Source organism: Bombus terrestris, chromosome 12 (assembly GCF_910591885.1).
Source record: "Bombus terrestris chromosome 12, iyBomTerr1.2, whole genome shotgun sequence".
NCBI classification, from domain to species: Eukaryota; Metazoa; Arthropoda; class Insecta; order Hymenoptera; family Apidae; genus Bombus; species Bombus terrestris.
Genome location: NC_063280.1, coordinates 11,759,906 through 11,786,026, shown reverse-complemented (window position 1 = coordinate 11,786,026; position 26,121 = coordinate 11,759,906). Strand labels below are relative to the sequence as shown.

General features: G+C 38.1%; 1 protein-coding gene and 1 non-coding gene across 9 annotated transcripts in view; both read left to right on the top strand.

The window, feature by feature from the left end:
• The window catches only part of LOC100646960, a 228,989-nt gene that overhangs the window by 57,750 nt on the left and 145,118 nt on the right, over positions 1–26,121 (top strand). The gene's annotated exons all lie outside the window — the stretch shown is intronic.
• TRNAK-CUU lies at positions 19,572–19,644 on the top strand. Its single transcript has one exon. It is a non-coding gene; the product is annotated as a tRNA-Lys (tRNA).

Here is a 26,121-nt window from a genome sequence, read left to right as displayed (position 1 = left end):
GGCCGAGGATGTTTGGGATAACGTTGAAACATGGTGATGGTAAAATCGGTACAATTATTTCACCCCTCATTCTTCCAACATTATTACACAGAATAATACAACGTAACACGGTAATATATTACGGTTGAAAAATGATTGGACTCCTCGCAAACTTACACATTGTTTTTTAACTGCTTGCACGATGGGGCGCAATAACTTGTACCTTGCGACTCACGACATAAAATCCTCTTGCGCATCATTTTTTGAAGCTTATTAAACCCTTTCCGGATCGCGATCACATACTGGTTCCTATCTGATGGTACAAGAGCATCGGTATCGGACCACCATAATTCACCATTAGAGGAAGGAACAACACACGCGTTGAAATACGATGATGCAAAAGGAAGATATTAACGTCAAGGGGAGAAAGAAGCCTCTAACGAGACGCGTATAAGCCGACGGACTGGTGACTGATCGAAATTATTCTTTCGAGGAGGGCGACGGGACGCCAAAAGCGAAAGTGGTCCGAACATTCGTGAGGAACCTGACGTGGATGACCGACCGGGTGGTTACATAACTTATGTGGAGGTGGCAAGACGAAGCTGCGCTGTCCATGCGCGATATATGTGCAGCACGTTGCACCACACCTCAATGGAATAAATTTACATGTACCTTGGCTGAATGAGCTCCGACAAGTTTTGCCCCTGTGAAAGATATACTTTCACGATGCTAACTACCAATACCATCGTACAAGTCGTATTCTCCTTTGAAATTTAATAAAGTTGCTTAAAAATTGTGCGCGCTATTGTTTGAAATTAGCCGATGTTTATTTACTTTGACCGTATCTGATTATGGCTGTAGTTGATTATTTAAATTTAAAGCATAGGTTAGCTCGATAAAGGTTGGACAACGTGTACCGTTGCGTTACGCGAACCTTCCAAGCGTTGATCAGATGCGTACAGTATAGAGGCTGCATGAACGTCAAAAGGTTCTCACGTTCGTATTACTTAAAAATGGGAATCTGAACGATAGATATGTCAGATTATACCTCTGTTCTACTCGAATAAAGTCATTGCACTTATAAATTATAGATTATATTAATTGACTCGTATACTTGTATATCTTGTCCAAGATCGTCGCAAAGAATTTAGAAAATTTAAACGGCGTGTCTATCTTAACTTGAAAGTAAATAGTTTAATGCGTTAGTAAGGTAAGAAAGTTATTCGTTTATCAGCGAAAAGACATTCTGTCGTTAAATGAAAGATTTATTTTTAAAAACTTTGATGAGAATTTTAAATTTCAACAGAAAGTTTCATCAGGCGTTACTATGAACTATCGTTACTAAGCTATTAAGAACTATCCAGCCGGATTGGTATATTTTATTTTAGATTTGCAAGGGAATTCGAAACCATAATTCGCATCGTCTTGTCTAAATCTCTCGGATTATGTATGGCAAGGACCTAACGCCATTACGAACTAAAACGCGTGCTTGATTGAGATTATTAAGAAGCTTAACCCATAAAATAATCTATAAGACACGATATTGTCATTAGACGCTGCACAAAGCAACGCGCTCCGAGTGCTATGTCATCGTGATTATTATCGAAATCGATATTCAATAGTTCCATTTGTTGGTTAAACGCGAATAACGAATAACGAATACTCAAAGTCGCACAGCGTTATTTCTCGCCAGGGACACGTGAAACAGATGGGAAAATTAAATGTCTATGCGGAGTATTTTTCAAAGTTTTCTCTTCGCTCTGTTAGAGATTTTTCTCGTGGTTAAAATTACAAATATGTAAGAAATAAATATCGTCTTATAATGGGATACGTTGCATGCATATTACGTATCTATATCGCACAAATAGGGACAGAATTTTTAAAAAATGCAGGAAGCAGTTAGTGTGACAGTTTGTAGAGGACAAATGCGTGGAAAACAGTAGGGGACAAGAATGGTATCCTATGCCAGTGGAAATTATGTGCTATGCTAAGACGAAGGTTCGCTCTCTCTGTGAAACGATGGGATCGTAAACTATACCGTTTACCCTTTCTTTTTTCATGGTAAATAACGTTAATATACAAGATCATAATCTTCAGCCGTAGCGTTTTTACTCTTCGTTCTGTCAAACTCCTATATGCAAAATCAAATACTTTACTTTTCTCTCGTAAATAATTTTGTTCTTTGCTCGCTGTTAAATATCTTCGTCTTCGAAGAAAGAAATACCAGTTATAAAAATCACTTGGAAACTATCGTCGTTTAGATTTGTCAATAACAGTTTCACGTATCAGCCAGAACTTTTGAACATCAGTATCGGAACCTTTTATCGAGGAATTTGTCGTTACGTAATAACCTCGTCGTCGCCAACTATGCTCTTTTTTTTATTAATTACGATAACCGTACGAGACTGTATTTAAAGGAAAGCTCGTACGAGATTTTAAAAACTGGAAGACATCGAAAATGAATTTAACGCGCATGATACGTTGGTATCTCGTGGCCGATAATCTGAACCAACACCGAACGAAATATGTCTTCGACACCAAATCATTCCGTAATTCAAACACGCTGCGAAGCTCGATGTTTTCCTTGCTGCAACCTTGGCGACCGGTTGACAACGTATGGCCATCGTGTAAGCGGCATTTTCACGTGCACAGATTACACGAACACGTGCATCTTCTTTCGCGAAAACATTTTCTTCTGCCCTCGATCGTGCGAACATTACGATGCGTATCCCGCGTTCGAGAGTCACAAGGTAATCGCGCTAGTATTTCAATCGTCCAAAAGTACTTGGCATCCTTTGCAAGGTTATTAGTAGCGTAATTCAAACAGCGCACGAAATAGTTTGAAGAAAACTCGACACGAGCGAACTGTTCTTTCTTTAGCTGCCCAGTACATACAAATCTAACGTCAATAAGTTTCTATCACGCTCGTTTCAATGGTAATGAAAAAAATTCTCGTTGACAAGCGCGTAATCGGTCTGTTTATCCAGAGGACGAGCGTACCACGAGTGTTAACACGAGGGTTAGGCGACGTGGCCTAAGCGCATCGCGTTGGTACTCTAATCAAATAAAGGGATACACGCGACGAATGCGTCGAACGTATTCACAGGGTGTTCTAAAACGGACGATACACCAGAATATGAAATTACCTTAGTATAAAAGTATCAAGATCGTTCGAAGCGTAGCTTGTGAGAAAATCGAATTTAAACATTTGTCTATTACAAAACTCCGTTTAAAAGCGTTGCACTAAAGTAAGTATCTCTGAATCAAGCACATTCGTATGATAATAATATAAAAAAACGAATGGTTATTTTTATAACGAAGATAGCGCAGGCTAGCGATATGTATATTTTATGTATTACCGATTTAATTAAAAGATTCGTGTAATTTAAGACGGATTACGTTCGCCAAATAGCAAAATTTTATTCAAGGCAGATGTTGCGAGATTTCTAAGCGAGAGTGTACGTGCACTAGTAACCCTCGATGGCATGCGATCAACGTTATCGATCAAGTGTGTAAGGCGGCTATTTAAAACTTGATTTTCACGAGAACGGTGCTTCAAACTTTGTGTTATTCGATTTATCTTTGCGCGCACAATAATTGCATCAAAGAACAGGTCTCGAAGAAGGGAACTTTATTCTTTATTTTTTACTTATTTTACCATGCTGGCCTGATGCGCTACTTGTCCTAAGACACCATGTACATACAAACCTAAACCGAGACGTTGTCTAGTCTGGCGGTTTGGTCGCATTTTATGCAGGAAACGTTTTCCTTGTCGCCTCTCGCTCTGCCAGATGTCATTACACTCGTGGCCTAATGTGGATTCCATGGCGTTTAACCCGCTCGTGCGGATTCAATGGGATTAGCTCACTCCGCGGATTACTATTTTTGGAGCGTAAAAGTGCCGACTCGACTCGACTCGACGCGACGCAACGCGACGCGAGGGAAGAAACTGTGTAAATTGGAAGAAACGCAGGCTCCTTTGCGGAATGTTGCATGTCAATCGGGGATCATGAAAACTTGTCACAAGGGGACGGATGACAAAACAGTCTCACTGGACAGTGGACAAGTGGGCTTTACGAGCTCACCCGCGAGACAGAATGAATCCTTAAGGTTTTTTGTGCGTTGGCTGGTTGAAAATAGAAACGACGTGGTTGTGTCGGATAAACAGTCACGAGCAAGGAATGGTAGTATGCGTCGTACTCGGAATTACGTAAGAGAGGGTTGGGATTATATTATACAAGCGAATATTCCGTGTTTTTTCGCCGCGATTTTTCTCTAATTGTCGCTAACGATGTGATACGAGGACAAATTGATGACGAAATTAGGATGGGCATTCTGTTCTTAGAATACGAGTAACGCGAGTGCTGGCAAATTTAGATAAAGGAAGAGCTCTATGGTAAACTAGATTTAGAAAAACCAATGTCATAAATACTGTTTCACATTTTTACGCTTACTGATATTGCCACAAAGATAAACTAATGGCGATCAGAATTGGTAAATAATTTTTTATAACGGAAGAGTCGATAAGGAAACGTGTTACATACGTTTTCAAAGTTGTAGATTATATCCTTTCGTTCTTTTCATTCGTTCATTTGTAACATACGTATTTATACAATTGTACGTTGAGTATTAATTAATAATAATTTCATAGATTGATATTCGTTTAATAACCAATAAATGAAATTTCACTTCTTTTATATAACTTTAATCGTTACGTAACGTAGTCCTAATTGATTCCTTTTCTTGCTTCCTATTACATTGCTTCTTATATGTAATTGATATTCGTTCAACGACCAATAAACGAAATTTCACTTCTTTTATATAACTTTAATCGTTACGTAATATAATTTTGACTATCTCTTTCTCTTGCTCCTTATCGTAGATAATTACTTTTCTTATGTCACGAAATTGTTTTCGCCTGACTATTTCATTTTCACGATTTCCTACGCTCCACGATTTCCCATGATATTCTGATTCTCGTATTTTACGGTATCTTGGCTATTTTCGTTAAAACTTAACATTTTTTTATTCTTCAAGATACGTCGAAATATTTTAAATTCCTCGTTTTCTACCTTTTGGGCGAAGCTACGTTATTTATGCAAAATATCGAGTAAATCGTTTTAAGCGAGCCGAGAGAAGGCGCAGAATAAAACGATAAAACTTCGATTCCCATAATATTATCCTCGATTAAGCGATTTAATTTTATAAGCGTCTGTGTAAAAATGATTTTATAAAAATTGGATTTGTCCATCTCGTGTTATAATATTTCAGGAAATTGTAAGATATAATGAACGTCCTGGTGCGAGAAAAGTAGCTTCCAGTATATTCTATAACGCAATTACGAGTCGAATGGCAGTTTGCGAAGCACGAAGGCGATAAGAGACTGTTCCTCGGCAAATGTCGTTTTTACGGAACGTGTTCCGTACAATGTTGTTCATGGCGCGTGAATCGAGAATTAACGTGTCAGTTAATCGCCGAAATACGCAGTAGCCGGCCATCGACGGCATCACGAGACGCGTTACTACAATTTTGCCGATATTTATGAACAGTACGCTGTTCGTTGGCACCGCGAAACCAACGCTTTAACGAAGCCGAATGGCCGATCTGCGTCATGCAAATGAACGCGGACTAACGTGTAGCGAGATAATGACTATAATAAACGTCGATTCAATCGTGATAAATCTCTGATTGAAGGAGTGGCAATTTGTCCGGAGAGGTTCTCGGCGCTTGAAAATATTCGCCGCGCGATCGATATCAATTCGGTTGGATTCTCGTTAATTTGTTAAATGTTTCGTGCATCCAAGGGAAAACCTTTAGAAATGTCTTTACCCGTGTCTTTGTCTGTTGTCGTGGAAAGTGTGATACGTTATATAATTATTATAGGTTTCGCGAACGCGTAGGATAATATACAAGGGCGTACCTACTCGTGGTAAGTAAGCGTACCTAACCGATAAATAATTTCGATTCACGCAAATTATTAAATGTGAGCAGGCATTCCTGTTATTATTTCTTTTCGATGGCGTAAGTGTTTAATATTATCTAGGAACGAGATGACCAACGCATCAATATGCTGTTTTGTTTTCTTCTCGGTGCGGTTTCCACGTTTTTAAATTTTATGTTAACGCAAACCTTTGACAAGGGTTTCTTTCAAGTTTCTATTTATCAAGCGAAATGATAATAACGAGCCTGTTAAATTAAGGAGAGGAAAAACGGAAACTTTATATAGGAAAAATAATAAAATTTATAATAAAGACACAACTTCGTATAAAGGAATCTCTTAATCAAATTTTTCCCAAAAATAACGATTGCCTCTATATCCAGTTATAGTTATGCCTTATCTACCAGGAGTGTCTGTAGCTATACGATTCTTGACTGGCATAACGTTCGGCAATAATATTATTGTCATTTAAATAAGGCATACACAGGTAAGGACACGTTAAATCGATGTTCGCTAATTGCAGTAATCGATGAATGCGAGTACTTGTTCGTAATAAGTATTCATCAAACTGTCATAAATCGTTGATCTGACGTTGCCCCATGTTATCAAGGAATGCTGTTCGGACATTGCGAATAATTGCACCGGATCCGTAACTATGGTGAGCTTTTTGCGCCTATTTCCCTTTGCGAACGCTCGTTTAAAAGTGTAACATTGCCACTGGATTTTTCTTCGATCGAATACTTAAGTGCTACCGCAAAGAAACGGCGGCAGATACGAGTCTACTTAACATATCATTTTTCTATTTTTTCATTGTTTCTGCCGTTTGTTCACCCCGCTACGTCTCTTTCTCTATATTATAGAACGTTATTTATTGGAGAAACGGAACAACGGAAAATTGCAACTCGTCGGCAATCGGTAATACGTTCTCGATTAAACACAAATGATAGTTCAAATCATTTCCTTTTCGTCCTTTTTGTCTGGCTGGATAGCACGATAAAGTCCGTATTCTTCTTCGGATACTCGTTGTTACGGGCCTTGAATTACCCGCGGTATATTACTTAAGTAGCATCGAGAGCGCGTATGCTATGATTTATGTTCGAAAACCATCTTGCTTTGATTCGCGAAAAATAAGAGAAAAGAATCGATTACGCGGCTCTCTGATATTACCGCAGCTAAGCTGCCGCTGATTGCCTTTTAAACAACCTCGAATGCTATGCTGCGCGCTCTTTTCTAAACGGAAGCGGATTAATCCGGCAAGGCTAAAACCCTGTTAATCTCCTTTTTCACGTTTTTCTACGCGTAAACTTTGTAGACAAAAGTAAAGCACACGATACACTGTTTAAAGTTGCCGTAATTCTGTCGTGTGACGAACGACAATTACTTTTCTCACCTAACGAATAATTCAGCGATGTACTGCGACGCTCTATGTTATCGAATATATCGATTCAGATATACGTATGTACTTATATAACTATATATCCGTATATGCTATACTACATTACGAATGATACTATTACCAGTTGTACTATAGTACGAATATATTTGTCTCTGGTTATATAAAAGCAGAAAGAGAAAGAAATTTCTTAAAACGGTAAAGTTATTCGTAAACTATAGCTTAAAGCGTTCTAGAATCTTTTAATGAGATCTAATTCGAGGTCTGCGATAAAAAGAAGAAAAAATAAAGGCAACAGGCTGTCGAAACTTAATTTAGGTCTCGACAATGTACCCGGTTAAGTCATGCGTAGAGACGTAACTCGACGGGATGATCGTCGATGAGCATGCGTATTCGCCTTTAATATTCTTCGATCGAGCCGCGATAAATTCTCGATCGGAGTAGGCCGCACGCGATCGGTACGAGCTCGCTGCGCCGGTGCTCAATCAGAGTGAGTTGAGACTAATTTAGAAACTGCGATGTATAACGATCGTGCCCGAAGGCGTCGCAAATTCGGCGCAGAGCGGCCCCGGCCCGCGCACCTACGACTCACGAGTGTATCTCCAAATGCATCTACCTTACCTGCGCCGCGCCGGCTCGCCCGCCAATTTAACTCTGCATCAATTTGTCATTTAACTTATTGACCGCCGCGCCAGTTCGCCTCCTCCATCCTCCATCCTCCCTTTTCCCTCCTGCCTCCTCCAGTCCTGCATCTAAGATCGGTATTTAAATGGATAAACAGCAGTATTTCGTCTGTAACGATCTACATCGCCGTATATTATACCGCAATATTATAACATACGGTGACGTGAAGGAGTTTTCGGGGCGGGTAAAACTTTCGTAGCGGTTATTTTGCTCGGGAGGATAGCTGAAATAGATTTTATACGATAGGATGGCATTAAAGGGTGGAACCGATAGAAGATACTAGGGCGATTAGCAAATAGTAACTTTATCGATTTGCTGGATGATATATGCGTTCGAATCGAAGTATTTTTAAGAATACTTGCAAACGCATCGATGCAGACGAAACAATTCGATTGAAAGAAAGAACGAGAAAAAATACAATTTGCAGTATCGTGATACGCGTAATATCGTTGCTGTTATTTTCTGCACAACACTGACGGATCGATGTGAACGTATAATTATGTAATTAAATAACGATGGAGATAGGTAAACGAACGATAAAAACTGGCAGAATTTCTCAACGCTATGCAATAAATATCGTAGCGATATGAGAGGCATGGATTGAAAACATGGCTTATCGTAGATTATACTTAATGTTACGAAAATATAATGTTTTTACGAAATTATATGAAATTGATCGTCATGTTAATCATTATCGATCAATAACGATCGAAAGAATTGATCGTGATACGATTAGTCGTCTTGACATAAATCGCTGCGATTAAACACCGAACATTGTCCATCTAGAAAGATAAAATATTACAATTTCAGGTTTGTCTACTAATTGCTAAATGACATGGCTTTATGAATGGTATACTGTTAAGTTAGATAACAGTATGACATTTGCATTGAAAATATAAAGAATTTATAACAGCGATTATGGTATTATTAAAATTACGTGTATAAACACAGTGAACAGAAATTAATGCCGACGTCCACGATTCCCAGTCAATACACTGTTCTATTAAACGAATTAACGCGACCGCTATAAATCAAGATATACGTCTGTAAAGCACTATTCGCCATCGTGGTATAATAAATTATATTAATTCATACCGATTCACCAAGTTGATAGCGTTCATAGTTCAGCCGTATAATGCGTTCTTCGAATTGAGATTTATATTCGGATTCTGTGTGCTAGATACGAATAACCGGTACTACTGAAAAATTTGCATAATTACATAGAATCTAATCATTTACATACAAAAATTCCGATAGTTTTATATTATTCCGTTGCTTTATACAATGCTTTATTAAGGAAGTTGTAAGGGTAAATAGTTAGAAGTATATTCTTCGCGCCGATACGTATATCATCGCTGAATCATAAATATCGAATAGGAATAGAAATTATAGAAATTATGGTATTATATCTTCGTGGTAAATTTTAATTAATTATACCTTTAAAGTAAAACTTCTATAACCCCGATATTGGTAGAGTATCTTTATCATTGGACTAGAAATTTTTATACGCTTATGAGAAATTTGAGGATACAAGAATTCCCAGAATACATCTACCACTCGTAATATTCAGTAGGTGGATCGAATCTTCGATCAAGTTCTGTCTCTTTGATTATCTACGATCGTCCAAAAGATCATAGTCTACTCGTTGATAATATCTATCGGTAACGTTAGATTTCTTCTTAGAATCGTACTTTCTCGATCGCTCGAATGTGGTCGGAATCGCTCGTCGATCGGAATGCGATCGGATCGCTCGGATCAAACATCGAAGTCGAACGAAAGATCGCTAGCATATTCGACTCAACGAGCGATAAATAACGAGCGACGAGAAGAGCAAGAACAAGAAAAAGAAAGGCAAGATAGCCCGTAACGAAGACGCAACACATCCAGCGAAACTGAGCCAATCGATTATGAGGTGTCCTTGTAGTTCACAATCAGTGGCGCTAGACCGGTACGGCGCGGCGGCGCGGCACGTTAGGGGCGCGTTCTTTTAATGATGTATTAGCGCCGTGTTTTGACACGAAAGAAGCGGCAACTGGTCGAGGTCGCATTCTTCTCCTTCTTTTTCCTTTGTCCTTCCGTCCGGCTTTGAAACCACGCGCGGCCTCTTGTCTTCTGGCTCCCACCGTCGTGTCAGCCCATAGAAACATTTCAGTGAACCACTTAACGCCCTGAAACCCTTAACCTTCGATTAATCAATCTCGACGAAGACCGTTCAGCTGAGATTTTCTGGCTGTTTAAGCGGCCACCAGTTCTTCATCCTGGCATGAATCTTAATTTCAGTAAGTTCGACATGGCAACTTTGAAGAATTACTTCATTACGTGCATCATTAACCGTGATTGTGATATCTCGAGCTCGCGATGAAATTTAGAATTTTCCCTTACCCATATATTATACGCGATGCGTCGTTTTAAAGATATTTTGTATCCACAGAAAGCGTACGTTCTTGCGGAATTTTCAATTTTAGTCAAAAGCGTTTAATCCTTTCGACGCTTCTTTACCATTTATCTTACTTGAACGATACAACAAGGTATAGAGCATCGATAACAATAAACGAAAGCCCTATCTGGATGGATTAATTTGTTTGGATTTAACTTAGAGTAAATAAGGTAGAAATTGAAGATATTTTTATATTTTCACTTTATCAAGGACTTATTTAGAAAAGGGAGTCTATTTTAAGATACACAATAAAGTATAACTTTAGCTATCTATAGTTTTAAATATCAAAGTAACGGTAAGTAATATGTATTTTAGCAGGCACGAATAATAGATAATTACTTGCAAACGATAATCTACGCTAAATTAAACAGTATTAGTTACCATGAAACGTTCGGAGAATTATAATAAAAAGTAGATCGATGAGTTAACACCACGTACAGATATTTCCTTCGTGGCTAGCCCAATTAAGTATTTTTTTGAAATCAAGATAACAAACGACCGACCTTTTAAAACAAGCAACTCTTTATTTCGCAAGTAGCAATAACTCTGCTGAAAGCTGTAAGTGTAACATCGTTCCCCGTCGCATCGGGTCGGTAGATTCCAGCTAAGCTCGTAAAGTAGATCCAAATTCCGTGGCTTCATTAGACACGAGCTGCACAGGTACGTGTAGACTTACGATCCCCGATCCGAGAAATCGGCGTACACGTTTCTTATCTTTGAGCAGCATCGATAGTTCGATGCTGAAAATCAGACTGTGTGTATCTTGTAAAGGTAAAGGAAGGCGTCCTACGGTTTTCAGGCCCGGTCCCCAAAATACCCCGTGATAGAGTTTACGGGTTTCTCGAAGCACACCTAGAGAGCTTGGCAGGGACAATAAACACACAGGGGCATTTACAATGAAAGAGGTCGGATGTGAGGATTTTATTTTCTCCTTTTTTCCTCTCGTCCCTCTCCTCCTCTTCTCTTCTTTCCCTTAAGCCTTAAACTAATACGCCCTCACAGGGATGGGCTTGCCCTCGAACTCGCTATCTTCGCGCGCATTAATCATGCTGAAAGGGTTGCCACGAGAATTGTCCTCCCTCTACGAGGTATTGCCGCGTCCTGCTCGGTTCCAAAACTACGGCTAGTCGGCAACTTGAAACTTTGTTCGTGAATTCATTCTACTTTTTCTTGTCTCGTCTTTACCGCCAATTGTGTACCGAGCAAGTTGCAATAACGTTTTTGTCTGGCGAGTATGCCACGACAGGCGTTTTACAATTAGAAAGCACCGTGAAAGAATTTAAAAAGAAACCGTAAAAGAGAAACGCAGGTAAAGCTCGTAGATCGTAACTTTTGTACGCGTATACAACCTCGTGAAAGTATTCGATCATTCGTAGACGTCACTTGCGAATTTTTTACCTGTATTACACAAAATATTTTGAAATTTCGTTAAAATTTTTACGAATTTCGACTGCTACGATTATACTGGTAACGTTTGGAACAAATACATACGTAGAAATTACAAGATATTCAGTAGATGCATATTTCGCAGAGACCACAAAATTATTTAAACGGTCGATTATCGATTGTATTAATTAGATTGTTAAAAATTTATAAAAAAGCAAATATTTAACGACAAATATAACAAATGATCATTTAAACGAATATCGATACTGGTTGAAACAGCAATCGAGAGACGAGGTGAATATAGAATATACGACTATTAAAAATTTACTCGCTTATTGTTGTAATATTAAAAATATCGATTCTTTACAGCTTAAGATTTCCAATTAGATAGTAAGTAATTTCTCGCAAAAAGTTCGTGCTAAGGTTTACGAATGAGGGTGTAGATCGATGGAAGACTTGAAATTACGTTAATTTCATCGATGTCGTGAAAATTCATTATTTTACTAATTGGAGCCCATTGTTAAGATCTCCAGATACTTTGTCAATCGTGGATAGTCGTTAAGTGAACTCGTCAGAGAAATTGCTTTTGCTTGTCTTGTTCTTCGTTCCAACCGATCAAGAGAATGGGCTTGTTTCTGAACGTGCTATCTTTGCATACATTAATCACGAGAAAAGGGTTGGCAAGGGAATTGTTCTCTCGCCTGGATCGCGTCAGTCGGCTCTTTTGCCCGCCACCATTTTTTCCTACTCCGAAACTCTATACCCGTCTCAGAATTCCAAATTGAACTGCATTAGAAGTGTTCCGCGTGACGTTTCCTGATTTTCAGATAATGGGATTCCAGAATTCGTAAGACCTTATCTATCTCTGTTTTATCTGAAACATCTGCTTCGAAATAGTTTCTTTTCAAATTGGAAAATAATATCGACTGTATATCGATTAACTTTTTATAAAATAATTGGCGGAGACGATTATTTCATCTAGATTTAAGGATGGACATCGAGTAAGCTAAAAAAATTTTTAAATACATAATTCGGTCAAGACATATTTCTCACTTCGATATTTTTCTTATACTTTGATCTTTTCTTAGTGTTCGGGCAATTGATTTAGTTTGAAATCCTTCGCGGAAAAATGATTTTATTTAATCTAGCCATAACAGATGAGTTCCGTAAAACTTTGAATAACGATTTTCTTCTAGCAAATCTAATCGATGAATTCTACTCTGTCAAGAGTTGCCTATATTAGTCGATTACTTATATTAACGTTTCTATAGCCCTGATATATACGTATATTAGAATGGTAGAGAGATCTCTAAGAAATTGAAAGATACAAAAACGTGTAAAACGAACAAAGGAAAAATTTTCCATGAGATTTATAGGGTGAAGCGTATCTCTACTTTTTGCTAGATTCCATTCCTTCATCCGTACATACTTGTAAGAAAATTCATTTGCATAGACATCTGCACTTTAATTATAATCCTACTTCAGTAATGGGATAAGAAGACTTGATTCGCAAATGCAAACGCGTTCGCTTTGCAATTATGAATTCAGAATCATAATTTTTACCAAGCTTATCGTGATTTAATCTGATCGGCCGGATAGATGTTAGCAATTCAGATGGACGAACGTTTCCTGTTTGCATTGTTTGACCGTTTACGACGTACGGGAAAAGTTGTGATCTCTGAACAACGTGCTATAAAGGTGTTTCATTGTGCGTCCTACGTGTTTTACGTCGCGATGCTGTTTACACGATCATCCGTGGACAACGTTATTGAATAGAGGCGAGGCATCGTAAAAAGGTAGGTTGTCGCGCGCCGCGTCGGTTTCTTTTAGTGAAACCCTTGAAAGAGGGTGGCCTCGTGGTCCACAAAAGAGTTCGTGTCTCTGAGAACCTCGAGGCCCCACCACGATCCGAAAACGCCACACAGGTCGTGACTCGAAATCAGATATTGTTCAGACCTCGACTTCCTTTATGGCATATGATGGATGAAACTAATCGGTCAACCAGGTGACTATATACACCCTGCAGTTGCACTTGACTTACCATGACCACGGGTGGTTCGGTTTCCCGTGTGCCTTCAGGATCCGACCGCTTTCCCGGCATCGAATGCACGAAATATGATGCTCGTTCGCGTTTCATCTGGAATGTTTCCCTCTGAAAGGAGTGAATTTAATTGGTTTTAATCTATGGTATTTTTGAGAGTGGAAAGTGGCCGGATATGGGAATCGAGGTTCGTTTGATTTGTGTAACTTTGTTTCTTTTTAATCTCTGTGATAATTAACGGATACCATTTAATAGGTACGAGACATTAATTTAATAATTACGGAACAGTTTGGATAGATATTTATGTTTTATACACACCTAGGTATTTTTAGACATCTTTTCGTTTAATTTAAGATAACTACGAGATATTCTTTAATAACAATTGCCGAACGTCTTCTAAAAAGTAACATCGATGCGATGAAACAATATCTTATATACTTGATAAATAAAAATACTTGACTGGAAATTAGGTAAAAGGTTTGTTAAAATTGCCTGGATAAACGTACTAACTTAATACCGTAATTTCAGAAATAATTCGATTTGATAACTTGACAAACAATACCGCTAATTAACTTTTGTAAAAATATAAATACTATAAAAGAGAAACTCGTTACAATCCGCAAAAACGAATCGTCATAAATCTAAAAAATTTGTATACAGAATCACAAATTGAGTACTTCGAGACTCCAATTTGTAGATCGTATCAAAGAAAATTATTGTACGATTATCACGTTGAAATCGCGTTATTCATATCGGAAGAACTCTTTCGTGACGATAATATTACAAACTTTTAGAAACATCTAACTGTTCTATCGGATGAAATCTGGAAGAGGAAAGAAAAATACACGTATCGGATATTGGAAAAAAATTTCGATATTCGAGGAATCTGTGGCTGGAGCGTTTGGTATTCGAACGGTGTTTCCTAAGCTTTGGGACCCTGTATCGCGCTAGGTAATCGTAGCATACTGAGTTGTCGGCTTATAATGACCATAATTAAAGCACAATAACCGTAAAATCATGTAAAGCGATCGATGCGTGATGTGAACTATTAATGGCTTTATTCGGAAATGAGAAGTAAGCGCGTGAAAGAGAATTCCGAGGGAGGTAAATTACACAGGCAGGTCGCCGATAATTATATAACTTTCATAAACGAGTCGCAATGTATCTAGTGTGGCCCAAGTATTGAATAAGGATTCCTTTGAAGCTACAAACGCCTCGTCGTTTCTCGCCACGTAGATTTTCTCTCGAGGGAACAATTACACGAACGTTTCAAACACCAGCCTTCTCCTTTCTCTTTTCTTTTTGCTGCACCACGCATATTCTAATATTATTATCTCTCGTTATCTCAATTTCGAGCGTATCTGTTTGCATTCGACCGCTCCCAGGTTGCAACCGATCGGTGCAACGCTCTTTGTGAAGTACCTATTACATTTTAAGGGAACCCGCGTTATACTTGTACGCATTAATGATTAATGATGTTATTACGTTATATACGTTTTAGCGTGATGTTTCAATTTCTCTTCAATTTTTCTGCTGCTATCAATGTTACGAAGATACCACTATATTTTATATTATAGTAGATACTTTGTGCCAGAATATTACGTAGAATGTCTACAGACGCGATAAAGAAGTTAGATTAGGCGTGGTGTTGCGTCAGAAATTATGTGTAATAGATTACGTGTTTCTTCGAATAAACGAATAATTTCTAATAAAAATGTGACAGCTTTCGTTACATAATTCTCTATGTATGCCATTTTCGTTGATATCATCGTGTCAGTCTGGTGGAATTATCAAAGTTGTTTATGGAATAAGAATATCAAGATCAAAATATCGTATCAGTAGCATACGCGGTAATTTGGATAATTGTAACTTTGTATATTGTTAAGCTTGTTAAATTGATAAGCTATGGTACCAAAATAGAAAATAGAATAGAGAGAAGTAAGTTGCTCTGTAATTATATGTATATATAACAAGAAAACTGTATTAATTATAGCCCTGTATGTATTATTCCCATTTATCTGATAGATGGTACCGTATTTAGAGAAAAAACTGTTCATAATTGCATAGTATGGAAATACTAGTATGGAAATTAATTGTAGCCGTTGTACACTCTATTCTCGCTAATTTGATAAGATGCATTTTGTATGCCAAAGTAGCGCCGTAATTACACGAAACGGAAACTTTATTAATTACAAGCCTATATTGCCTAATCTCTCAAAGTTATAATAATAGGCTACAGAAAGAATAACGTGTTTAATCATACAGAACTGGCTTAATTGTAGCCTCTAATCTCGCTGATCTGACAGGATACAGCTAGTATGGTAAAGAGGAGATCACGCGTTGTGTCATCAAACGATTACCTTATTATTATTTGTGGCCTTTGCATACTATAAATAAAATACAACGTAAGGCTAGGATCTTATTAATCGCATTTTCGCGCAGTTCGATTTTTCTCATGGAAGAAAACACGTTAATGACAACTCTTTGGTAACTCGATCTCGCTAATCTGACAGGAAACAACTTTTATAGCAAACGATTTCATACAATTATCTGGAAGAAGAAGGTTGTTAACCACCTCTGCTGCACTATAATTCTTTTAATCAGCAAACTTACTCTTCCTATTAATTATACGCGTCTCTTTAATAGTACAATCCCGCGAATTTGATACATTCTAACAGCATACGGAAATGTTCTTGCAAAAATAACAATAAAACCACCATCTTTGTACAACCTAATCTTGTTTATCCGACAGGATGTATCTTGAATATTAAAAATAACATCCTCTGTAATCCCATACATAGATACATAGATAGAGGACTATCTTTACACCCGTCTGCTACGTTTACCTTCGTCGATTTAGCGAAAGCGTACACTCTACGAATGGAAGGAGATGATAGCTACGCGACTAGCAGGGAAAAGGCGAGCCTATTAATCGCATCTTTCGCGTAGCCTAATCCCGCTGGTCTGATAGGGTGCATTCCTTGAAGTAACAAAGAGAAGATCACGCATAACGACGCAGGAAAAAAAACCGGGACGCCTCGTTAATTGCAACTTTTGCATAGGCTAGTCCGTTGAATCTGATAGGATAGGATACACTGTGTATAGTATAATAAAGAGGGGTCGTACGTAGGCATATAAAAAGGGAACGTCCGAAATACGCGAAGAGCAGCCCACGGGCTGAAATTATGCTTCGATTATTCGTGTCTGCCAGTGGATGAAGGAGAAGGAGCGCAGGTGGGAGGCATAGCCCGGCTAAGCAGCTTCGCACAAGTCACCCACCCTCTTTGCACGTGATCCATGCCGCTCTTCTCTCGCTCTCTTAGCTTTCTCTTATTTTACCTTCCTTCTTTTTTACCTCCTCTGTTCTTTTCTTCCTTTTTCTCGTACCTTTATCCTTATTCTCTGGCGGTCCTCTCTCCTGTAAGCCGCACGACGACGGCGCGGCGTCGTGTCTTCGGTCGAAAATCAGGGATGCGATAAGCAAACACTCTCCAACACCGCTCTATTATTAAACTATAAAATTTGACGGTCCCAATGGCGCAGAACCGTTCGATCGGTCGCGGTTCGAGTTTCGACGATCGATCGACACGATCCATCGCGTTCAACGCTTGATTGAGACGTTTCGCAGCGTTCGACGAACGAAGAATATTCGATAGCAATCCGTGGATGAAGTTGTAACGATCCAGGCTGAATCCTGGGGGCAGCGATTTGAATTAGAACATGCCTTCAGATAGGAAGACCGGTTTAATGGCTGCGTTTAATAATTATTTCGCGTAAATATGTTTAGGTTAACTACGTCGTATTTATACAAGTGTATATAAATTTCCACATTTTGCAGATATATGTTTGTAGATGTATTTCTTTGATTACAGTTTAGAAAATTCTAATGTTGCAGATATCGTAATTTATGTTAAACCTTCTCTATGTTTCTAAACGATAATTATTTCGTGTAAGTAAAACGTACAGTGTATTCGAAATAATCGTATCGTTGGATCTTTGTTAAAAATACTCGTAATATACTTAACAAGATTTCGTTGCAAGGTTGAGAACACGTTCGCAGCCCGATTCCAAGCAACACAGAGTTAATGCGAGGTCCGAAGCTAACGACGCATAAAAATTAAAAATTGCGCGCGATTAAGTATAACAAATGCCACGCCATTGGTCTGTCTGTTCTTCGTAGCTCATTCTTTTGCCGGCGTAGCCTGGTCACGCCCTTGTTCAAACGTCGCGTTGGTGCCCCTAAGATGATTATAACATCATCCTGCCGAAAATCTACGTTATATACGTTGTACCACACAGACCAGCGATCCACTTCGATTCAATGACCACGAAACCTATAAAACGATTATCCATCGAACCTGCCTGAGATATCAATCTAAAGCAAAGAATCGACTCTCGCTCTTCAACGTTGTTTTATTCTAAATTCGACTAGGATAAATACTGGTAGCATCGTGTGTGTCGTACACGTGTAAAACATTTTGAAATTTCATCAGCTCCGTAACGAGGCACTGCTGTATCGATATTTGAAACGAACTTGAAGATGTACAGGGTGTTAAGAAATTATACGCCACGATTCTACGTCGCTAGTTTTTACGTTCTCGGTTCGATGGAAAACTTCAGCTTGAATTTCCAGGTAACGTGTTTTTCTTTGCATCGTGTTCTACTGATCACGACGATCAGAATTGTGAAAAGAAACACGAGTCGTAACTCGATCGTTCTTCTGAAAAATCATATCAAAGTTCCATCGGTTCCTACGTTGACGTTATTTAGAATATATTTAGAATTTGCTTACGATATTATTTGCAATATGTTTACATATCGCGGTCAGACAGAAGGTACATAGCACTATATTGACCATGAAACGGGAAATTATTTCTCAGCACGTGAAATAGCTTGCTCCAAATAGAACGAAACGTCTAACTTTGCAATTTTGAATTATTACAAAACCAGTTAGGGTCAAAGTTGGCGCCGTATAATATCGTATAAAAGCATAATATAATCGTATACCTTTGTTGCGAGTATACAATAGACAAGAACGACAGAAACAAATTTCATGTCTTTCTACCTAGATGATCGAAATACCTCGAAAGCGTTATTGGCTGATCGTGAAGGAAGCAGGTTCGAATGTTAAATATTTCCTCGATGGTAACCCACCTGGCTTGATACCGTAATAAAAGATCTCGTAAAGTATATGACGTTCGTCGTAAGTGCAGAGACGGGACTGCAATAGAACGGGACGCAAACAAACTCTGGCAAACATTGCGTGTATATAGAACGGAAAAACGGTTGTAGTCGGTTTAGAATTTCCATTGCTACCACTGGTAAATTACGATTTGCCAAGTTTATGGCCGAGAGACTATCATCGACTGGTTGGTTGGTTGGTAACGCCGGGTCGATGTTGAGCTTTCGTTAAAAATTGACATAGGAGGTCAATAGTAAATTTCAAAAAAAGGATCGACTAAATAAACAGATAACGTTATTTGCCTTCTCCGTATGAAATTATCGCGCTGCTTACAATGCACTTGCCGATGCAATTGCCGAAAGGATCGATGTGTTTTTGCACGTAGAATTTCCCCCGCTAATCGACTAATTTATACATTTTTTATCTTTCGTATTGTATCATATAAAGGATAAATTTATAATTTACAAACAATATACGTAATTATTATAGTAATTCCTCTAGTACGATATATTTTATCAGCGAATACCAAGTGCCCGGCTAGCTCAGTCGGTAGAGCATGAGACTCTTAATCTCAGGGTCGTGGGTTCGAGCCCCACGTTGGGCGATAAAATATTTTTTGCCTCTTAATTCTTAATCGTCACTATTCTTTTTCTGCATACATATTTTTAATTAACAAAGATATGTCGGATATCGACTAAAATATAGAAGATAATTCAGCATACTAACGTGACGTAGACATAAAGCGTTACAATGCTTCTACATTTTAATTTTACGTGCGATACTATATATTTAATCAGTGTTAACGAAAATATCTGTGCGAAACGATAATTTCCTATATACGTTTAATACATAGAATTGGAATATTCATGTAAAGTACGTTGAAAATTCGAAAGAAACCTCGATATCGTAACATTTCTAAATAGCATTAATTGTAAGCATCGTGTTTTAAAAAGAGACCATTCTGTTTCCTTTCTATACGAAACATCTAGTTTTTGTTCAAGAATAGCCTCATTTCTATTTCAGCTTATACTTTTCCGTTTAATCTAACGCAGGATACGTAGGCATTCTTGGAGCTACCGAAGCTAAAAATAAAGTTTAAAATGTGAGTGCACTCACGTACAATTTATCTTATTGTAGCTCGACACAAATGTTATGACACGTCAGTCTGCGCAATTTGAAACTTGCTTTTCGTCAGGATCGAAACCCTGATTTAGATACATTTCGTTAAGTTGCTATTGTTGAAAGAATCTAGTTAACGCTAATGCGTGAAAATATCTACAAATTTCATAAACACACGTCGAACGTTCCACTGAATTATGAAAAGAGTTCCCGTTTATTCATATTTAAATATAAATTCGCCATGGAAATGAAGTTAACGTAAGACCCTTAACTTATTTTACGAGGCGACTATATATATACGTAGGTAATTAATAAACAAATAAACCGACAGAAAAAAATAAAAAGATTTAAGAGACATTGAGAAAATGCGAAAGTTGTTTAGAAATTCGATGGTATCTGCTCTTGGGTGAGGAAAAATGGAGATTAGCTACTAGACGCGAGGCCGTTTGTGCATAAGTTCAATGAAAGGAAAAACGTTTATTCCATATGAAAGTAATTATAGGTAAATGTCCCTAGACTGACAGGTGTCATTAGTCGATGCGGTAATAAAATTAGCTCTGTTGAATTATTTATTACCGATAAAATCAATGTACATTTATTATAACACGACAGTGCATTTTCTCATACTCTAAAATCGTTTACACGTATTTATAATGACATTAGGATTTTTAAGCCAACAAAAATATTAAAAGTTAAATTAAATTTTACATAACTCACGTGGAAGAAACAAAATATTTTAAAATATTTAAAAACACATTTTTATATTTGATCCTACAGTTGCTCTTTACGATATCCAGTTCGATCGCGTTTATCTATATCAAGCGAAATCACATATCTGCTAGCTTTATCGGAACAGTGAGATCTCGAGCAATTAGTATATCTCTCTTCCATCGATTTAATTGAAAATAGAATAGTTCGATGATAGATCCATTATCGTTTAAAATGCGCTAAAAGTTTTATTACTTCGTTAGCGTCTCTACCTTTTATCTTCGTCTCTCGATTAAACTTTCTATCTTCTTTCGTTCTTAATTATCTTTCGTATCCTTTCTTCGAAACGACGCGACACGACGACGGAATTTCAACATGTAAACCTACGTTTCCCAAAATTGACCAATTACGGTTAACGTTTCTCAGTTTACGCTTATTGTCCCTCACAATTTGATCCCCTTCCTCTTAAGTAGATACCTAACCCAAATTGAGTCCTTCGACCGTTCATAAACTTTATTATACGTCAAAAACAAAAGAGAATCAACAAGAAACTTGAAACAATTTAACAAAATACGCAAGAACCACGAAATTAAGCACGGGTGGAAGGTCTGGAGGGTCGATATTGCGCGAACCACGATGCACGATGAAAAAGAATGCATCGCCATGCAGTTCCTTTTATCCTCGTTCTTTCGCCGAAGATAACCTTATTCGACGTAATTGCTCCCTTCTATTTTGACACAAAACGATGCTTCTAACGAAGAACAGCTCGCTGTTAAGCCCGAATGAAGGCAGTTATGTGTTAAAAAATTGCGGAACTCTGTCTAGTTTGATATATTTGAGACAGTGTCAACGATAAGATCGTGGCACTTGACCGATCGTCTAGGACCTAAGAGATCGTCAACGATCGAGAATCGACAGCCGATCATCTTCGATCGTCCCTCCGCCCCCTATTTCTTTCGTATTATTTCATTCGCTTCGTCCGTTTCTTCTGCCACTCTTTGATCGCCCAGCGCGCATCGCATCGAAATAAGAAAAACTAGTTGTAAGGAAAGAAGCAGAAGCACTTGTTTATATGTTTCCAAGTTTCCTTGTTATTACATCCGGCGATGAGATATAAGTAGCAACTTTTCACTTAAGAATTACATTAAGATTATTTACTAATCAAACGTTGAAAATGTCAGGAAAGCAACTTTTTTTTTAAACAATAAACGTTAAATTATTACTAGATATAACTGCAAGAATGCTTTATTATTAATGAGTGCTTTATTGCACACGTATGCACATATGTATCTCTTAGAACTTTATTATCTGTCACTAGATAGAAAAGTGAAATTCCCTACAATAGCGCGTAGGTTAACTATTCCAATGGCCATACGGAAAGCATTAACCATTTAAACGATCCATTACTCGTGCAGTATTACATCATAAATCTTGCAAGTAATAAATGTAATTCCAGTCACTTTCGATCAAAACATTTCCATCTGGTCGTAGCCTAAAATTAACGTTTTCAAGGAATGGCAAAGACCGATATAAGTCTTAATGGATTATCGGTAGTAGTACGTAATACTATTCGTTTAACACATTCGGCACGAATGTCTCGGACCTAGCTTTGAAACCATTTATCATTTTTTCACGACGATTCTCACGTAATAAAGTACGTATATATCGTTTGTAGTACGTGATCGTGAACACGATACGCCTGCTAAAGAGTTGATTCTCTTCGGAAATAACTTTCCGAGTGATTGAAATTTTTGGAATTTCTGATAAATTTTACTTTATTTAGTATCGTATTATATTCGCGCTTATCGCGGTTGTTCCTTTTCCCCGAGAATACGCTGCTCTGGCGGGTGTAGCCGCGAACGCGTGGGCTTCGAGCTGTTAGAAATGGGTGGAGAGAATTCGGCTGTAATTTATGAATCGAGGCTCGCGCTTATCTGCCTCCAAAGCAATAATTATGCGAATTGAAATTTCTTAATAATAGAGCAAGCTCAATGATTTCTTCCGCGACGTTCGGTTACATATTATTCGTTGATTTAATAATGTCGTTAAGACGGGTCTGGCCCCAACGCACGTCGACTTATCTCGGAAGCCTAGACCAATATGTATTTACGCCCACTTATTGAAATTTACGTCGATTTATATTTATAGATCTGGTCCGGTTGAGCGGTCACCGGTGTAATTAAACATTCACAGTATTATAAATTGGCCGCGTTTAATCACTCGTAATGCGAGTTTAACATCTAATAGTGCGATCTCCGTGTTTACATATACGTATGTACGTATTGTATATACATTTGGAACGTGGCTCTTCTGGTTGTATTTTATAGTGCATTTCTCAGGAATCTACTGGTAAAGTGGTAGAATTTCATGATTCGCTGAACACGAACCGGGATTGCGGATAAAAATTAGTGTTAACGCGCGAGATGAATTATTACGTTATTAGTTCTCTACGTCCAGTTTTTGTTTATACGCGGGTTAATACTTTCCGCGGCAAATTCTCTTACAATTAGTTTCTTTCCTTTTTGTTCGTAGATAGAACTTATGTCATATTAAGCCGATCGGAAAATTCTGTCGCCAGATTTTCCACGTATATCTATAACTCTATTTCGTGATTTCTGCGAACCGCAGCTCGTTGAAATACGCACACGGATTGAAATTATCTGTTATTGAAAATGTTTCTACAGCAAATCATTCCACTATAAAGCGAACCCTAAATGTTGTATTTTATATACGAGCGTCAGTGTCGATTAATAATTGTTAAATTTGTATAAGGCTGCCTCTGACAAGGAAAGTGTTCGCTACTGGAAATCAACCTGCAGAAGCATTGGAAAGATCGCTTAAATATTTGTATCGAGTTCCTTTCAACCGATCGTTCTTCATTCGGTGGGTCGCGACGTTGATTTGACTGAAATTGCCACGTGTTGTGTGTTTCACCGGTAATAAGAGTACGCGAGAGAAACGATCGAGGTTACGACGATCGAATTAATAGTGAGCTGAATTACAGTCTATGTTACGACATTACACGATCAATTCACGTTTCGCGTAAACGCAAATGTCGAGCATCAGACGGCACCGGATACCTTCGATTGTACCAAACAAACGCAAATGCTCCGTAGTTGAATGGCTGTTTATAGAATATTTTCGACCATATACGTGCATTGCCTTACACAGTTACGTTGAAAGTGCACGTGTCTCTCTTGGAAACAAACTTGGATAATCTTGCGATTACATAAGAGTTTGTATAAAACGTATACCTATTTTTTATTTAAAGATGGTACGTATTTTTTTAACATGTACAAACTTGAAACAATCGTAGAAAATGCGAGAAAAATCGAAATTTTGATATTTGGCATTACAACGAAAATTGTTAGGTTCGTCCATTCCATGTGTAACCATAAACAAAGTCGTTAGATCGTAGTTATCGTAAAAATTCTAGCAGTTTGTGTCTTCCACGCGATTACGATGCATCTCGTCCGAATATTTATTTTAATATTTTCATTTCGGGTAACCGAAGCGAGTAGCAGTCGTACGAGCGAAGAGACGCAAGCACCGTACGTAAGAATGTGAATCACCGTGTCGTGGCGCCTTCTAATGTTCTAATCTTCTACACGCACGGGCATAGGTCCTTTCGGTGTTTATCGACGCTCACCGATGTCCATTTCGTCATTTTTCCAAGCCGTCGCATCAGCGGCGGTATTCTTTCGTATTTACGAGGCGCGCGGTAAATGCTTGCTAAGTGACTCGATGACTTGGTTTTGACCGAACAATCGACACAAGTTTAACGTTGTCCGTGGTCAGCTGACAGCGAGTATGCTTCTGCGGCAATAGGAAAATATTTCCAGAATGGGTCGAACGAAAAATCCGAAGAAATCGTGGAACTACCATCAGCTATCTTGGAGAGCAACTACGAGATGTTCGACAACGGTGGAAATTTGACGCGCCTCGTAAAAGTCGAAGACTGAAGGTATGTCGCGAGGCGATCCTCGATGAATGGTATCTTCCCTTTATCTTTGTACACGCCATAGAAGCTGTTTGTAGTCCGTTCTACCAGATGAGATAGTTTTCCCCGAAAAAGTCGCTATTAAGCCCCTTCAAACCGCATACCCGATGCGTGATCCTTTCCTCCTTTATTTCTCTCTCATTTTTGTCCGTTTTCCTTCTACACCTACGTTTCCTTATTTTTCGTCTCCTTCCTCATTTTTTCCCCCCTTTGTGACAGGTATCGTTCTAGTATAGCTCGTTTCGTTCGAACAGGCAAAGTTGAGATCAAAGTCGTAACTCGAATGGATCGATGCATGGATGAATGATACTGTGAAAATAGATACTATGTATATCGATAGGTGTAATTTTGGACGTCTGGTTTCGTTAACAACGTACGTATTTCATAGTGAGAAAATGCTATAGCGAAAATAGATACATACTACGTACGATCGATAGGCGTTATCTCGGATGTCTGGTTTCGCTAACAATGTACGTACGTATTCGACGGTATTTCTATAGCACATTATGATAATAACGTTGCAATCGAGATCGCGATGCAACTATTTATCGGTTGACCGTGGCTGTGTCAGATGCGAAGGCTACATTATTAAAAATATATACCAGCACGTTTCATAATCTCCTTTCTGCTTTGGTTTTGATAGGATTTCATGTTCCGTATTTAAACGTATTCTAAGCGATGAAAAACATTTCTTACACTTGCTTAAGATAAGAAAAATATTCAATTTCAGATACACTACAATTTACATAACGATATACCGATCGTCGAGCTGAAATAGCATCAGCACCTCGAATATCGCGAATAATCGTCCTCTTAATCGCGAAATAATCGATATTCTTATGTTTAATTTTTATCGAGGAATCAATTCCGTGTACGACGTGTACGTGGAATTTAAAAATGTTTGTTAAAAAAAATCGGTTTCTCAAGAAATTGCGAATAATACCGTCTATATATAGAATATCGATTAATTCAAACTTTCGCTGTCGTCAAACTTATCTTATCGAAATTGTATCGCAATAAACAGGAAGTAGCCGTGTTAGTTAATAAAAATAGATAAGTAGAAATTTAAATACGCGTAATTACGTTGCATAGAAACTTGTTACGCACCGAGTAACGCAAAATTGCAAGAAGAACGATGAAATTTGCTATTCGGCATCGCCGTATCGCATAAAGTAGTATAAAAATAAAGAAAAACATCCGCTAGATATCAGCGGCTGGATAGAAGAGCGACACAGTAGAAAAAATAAATTGGCT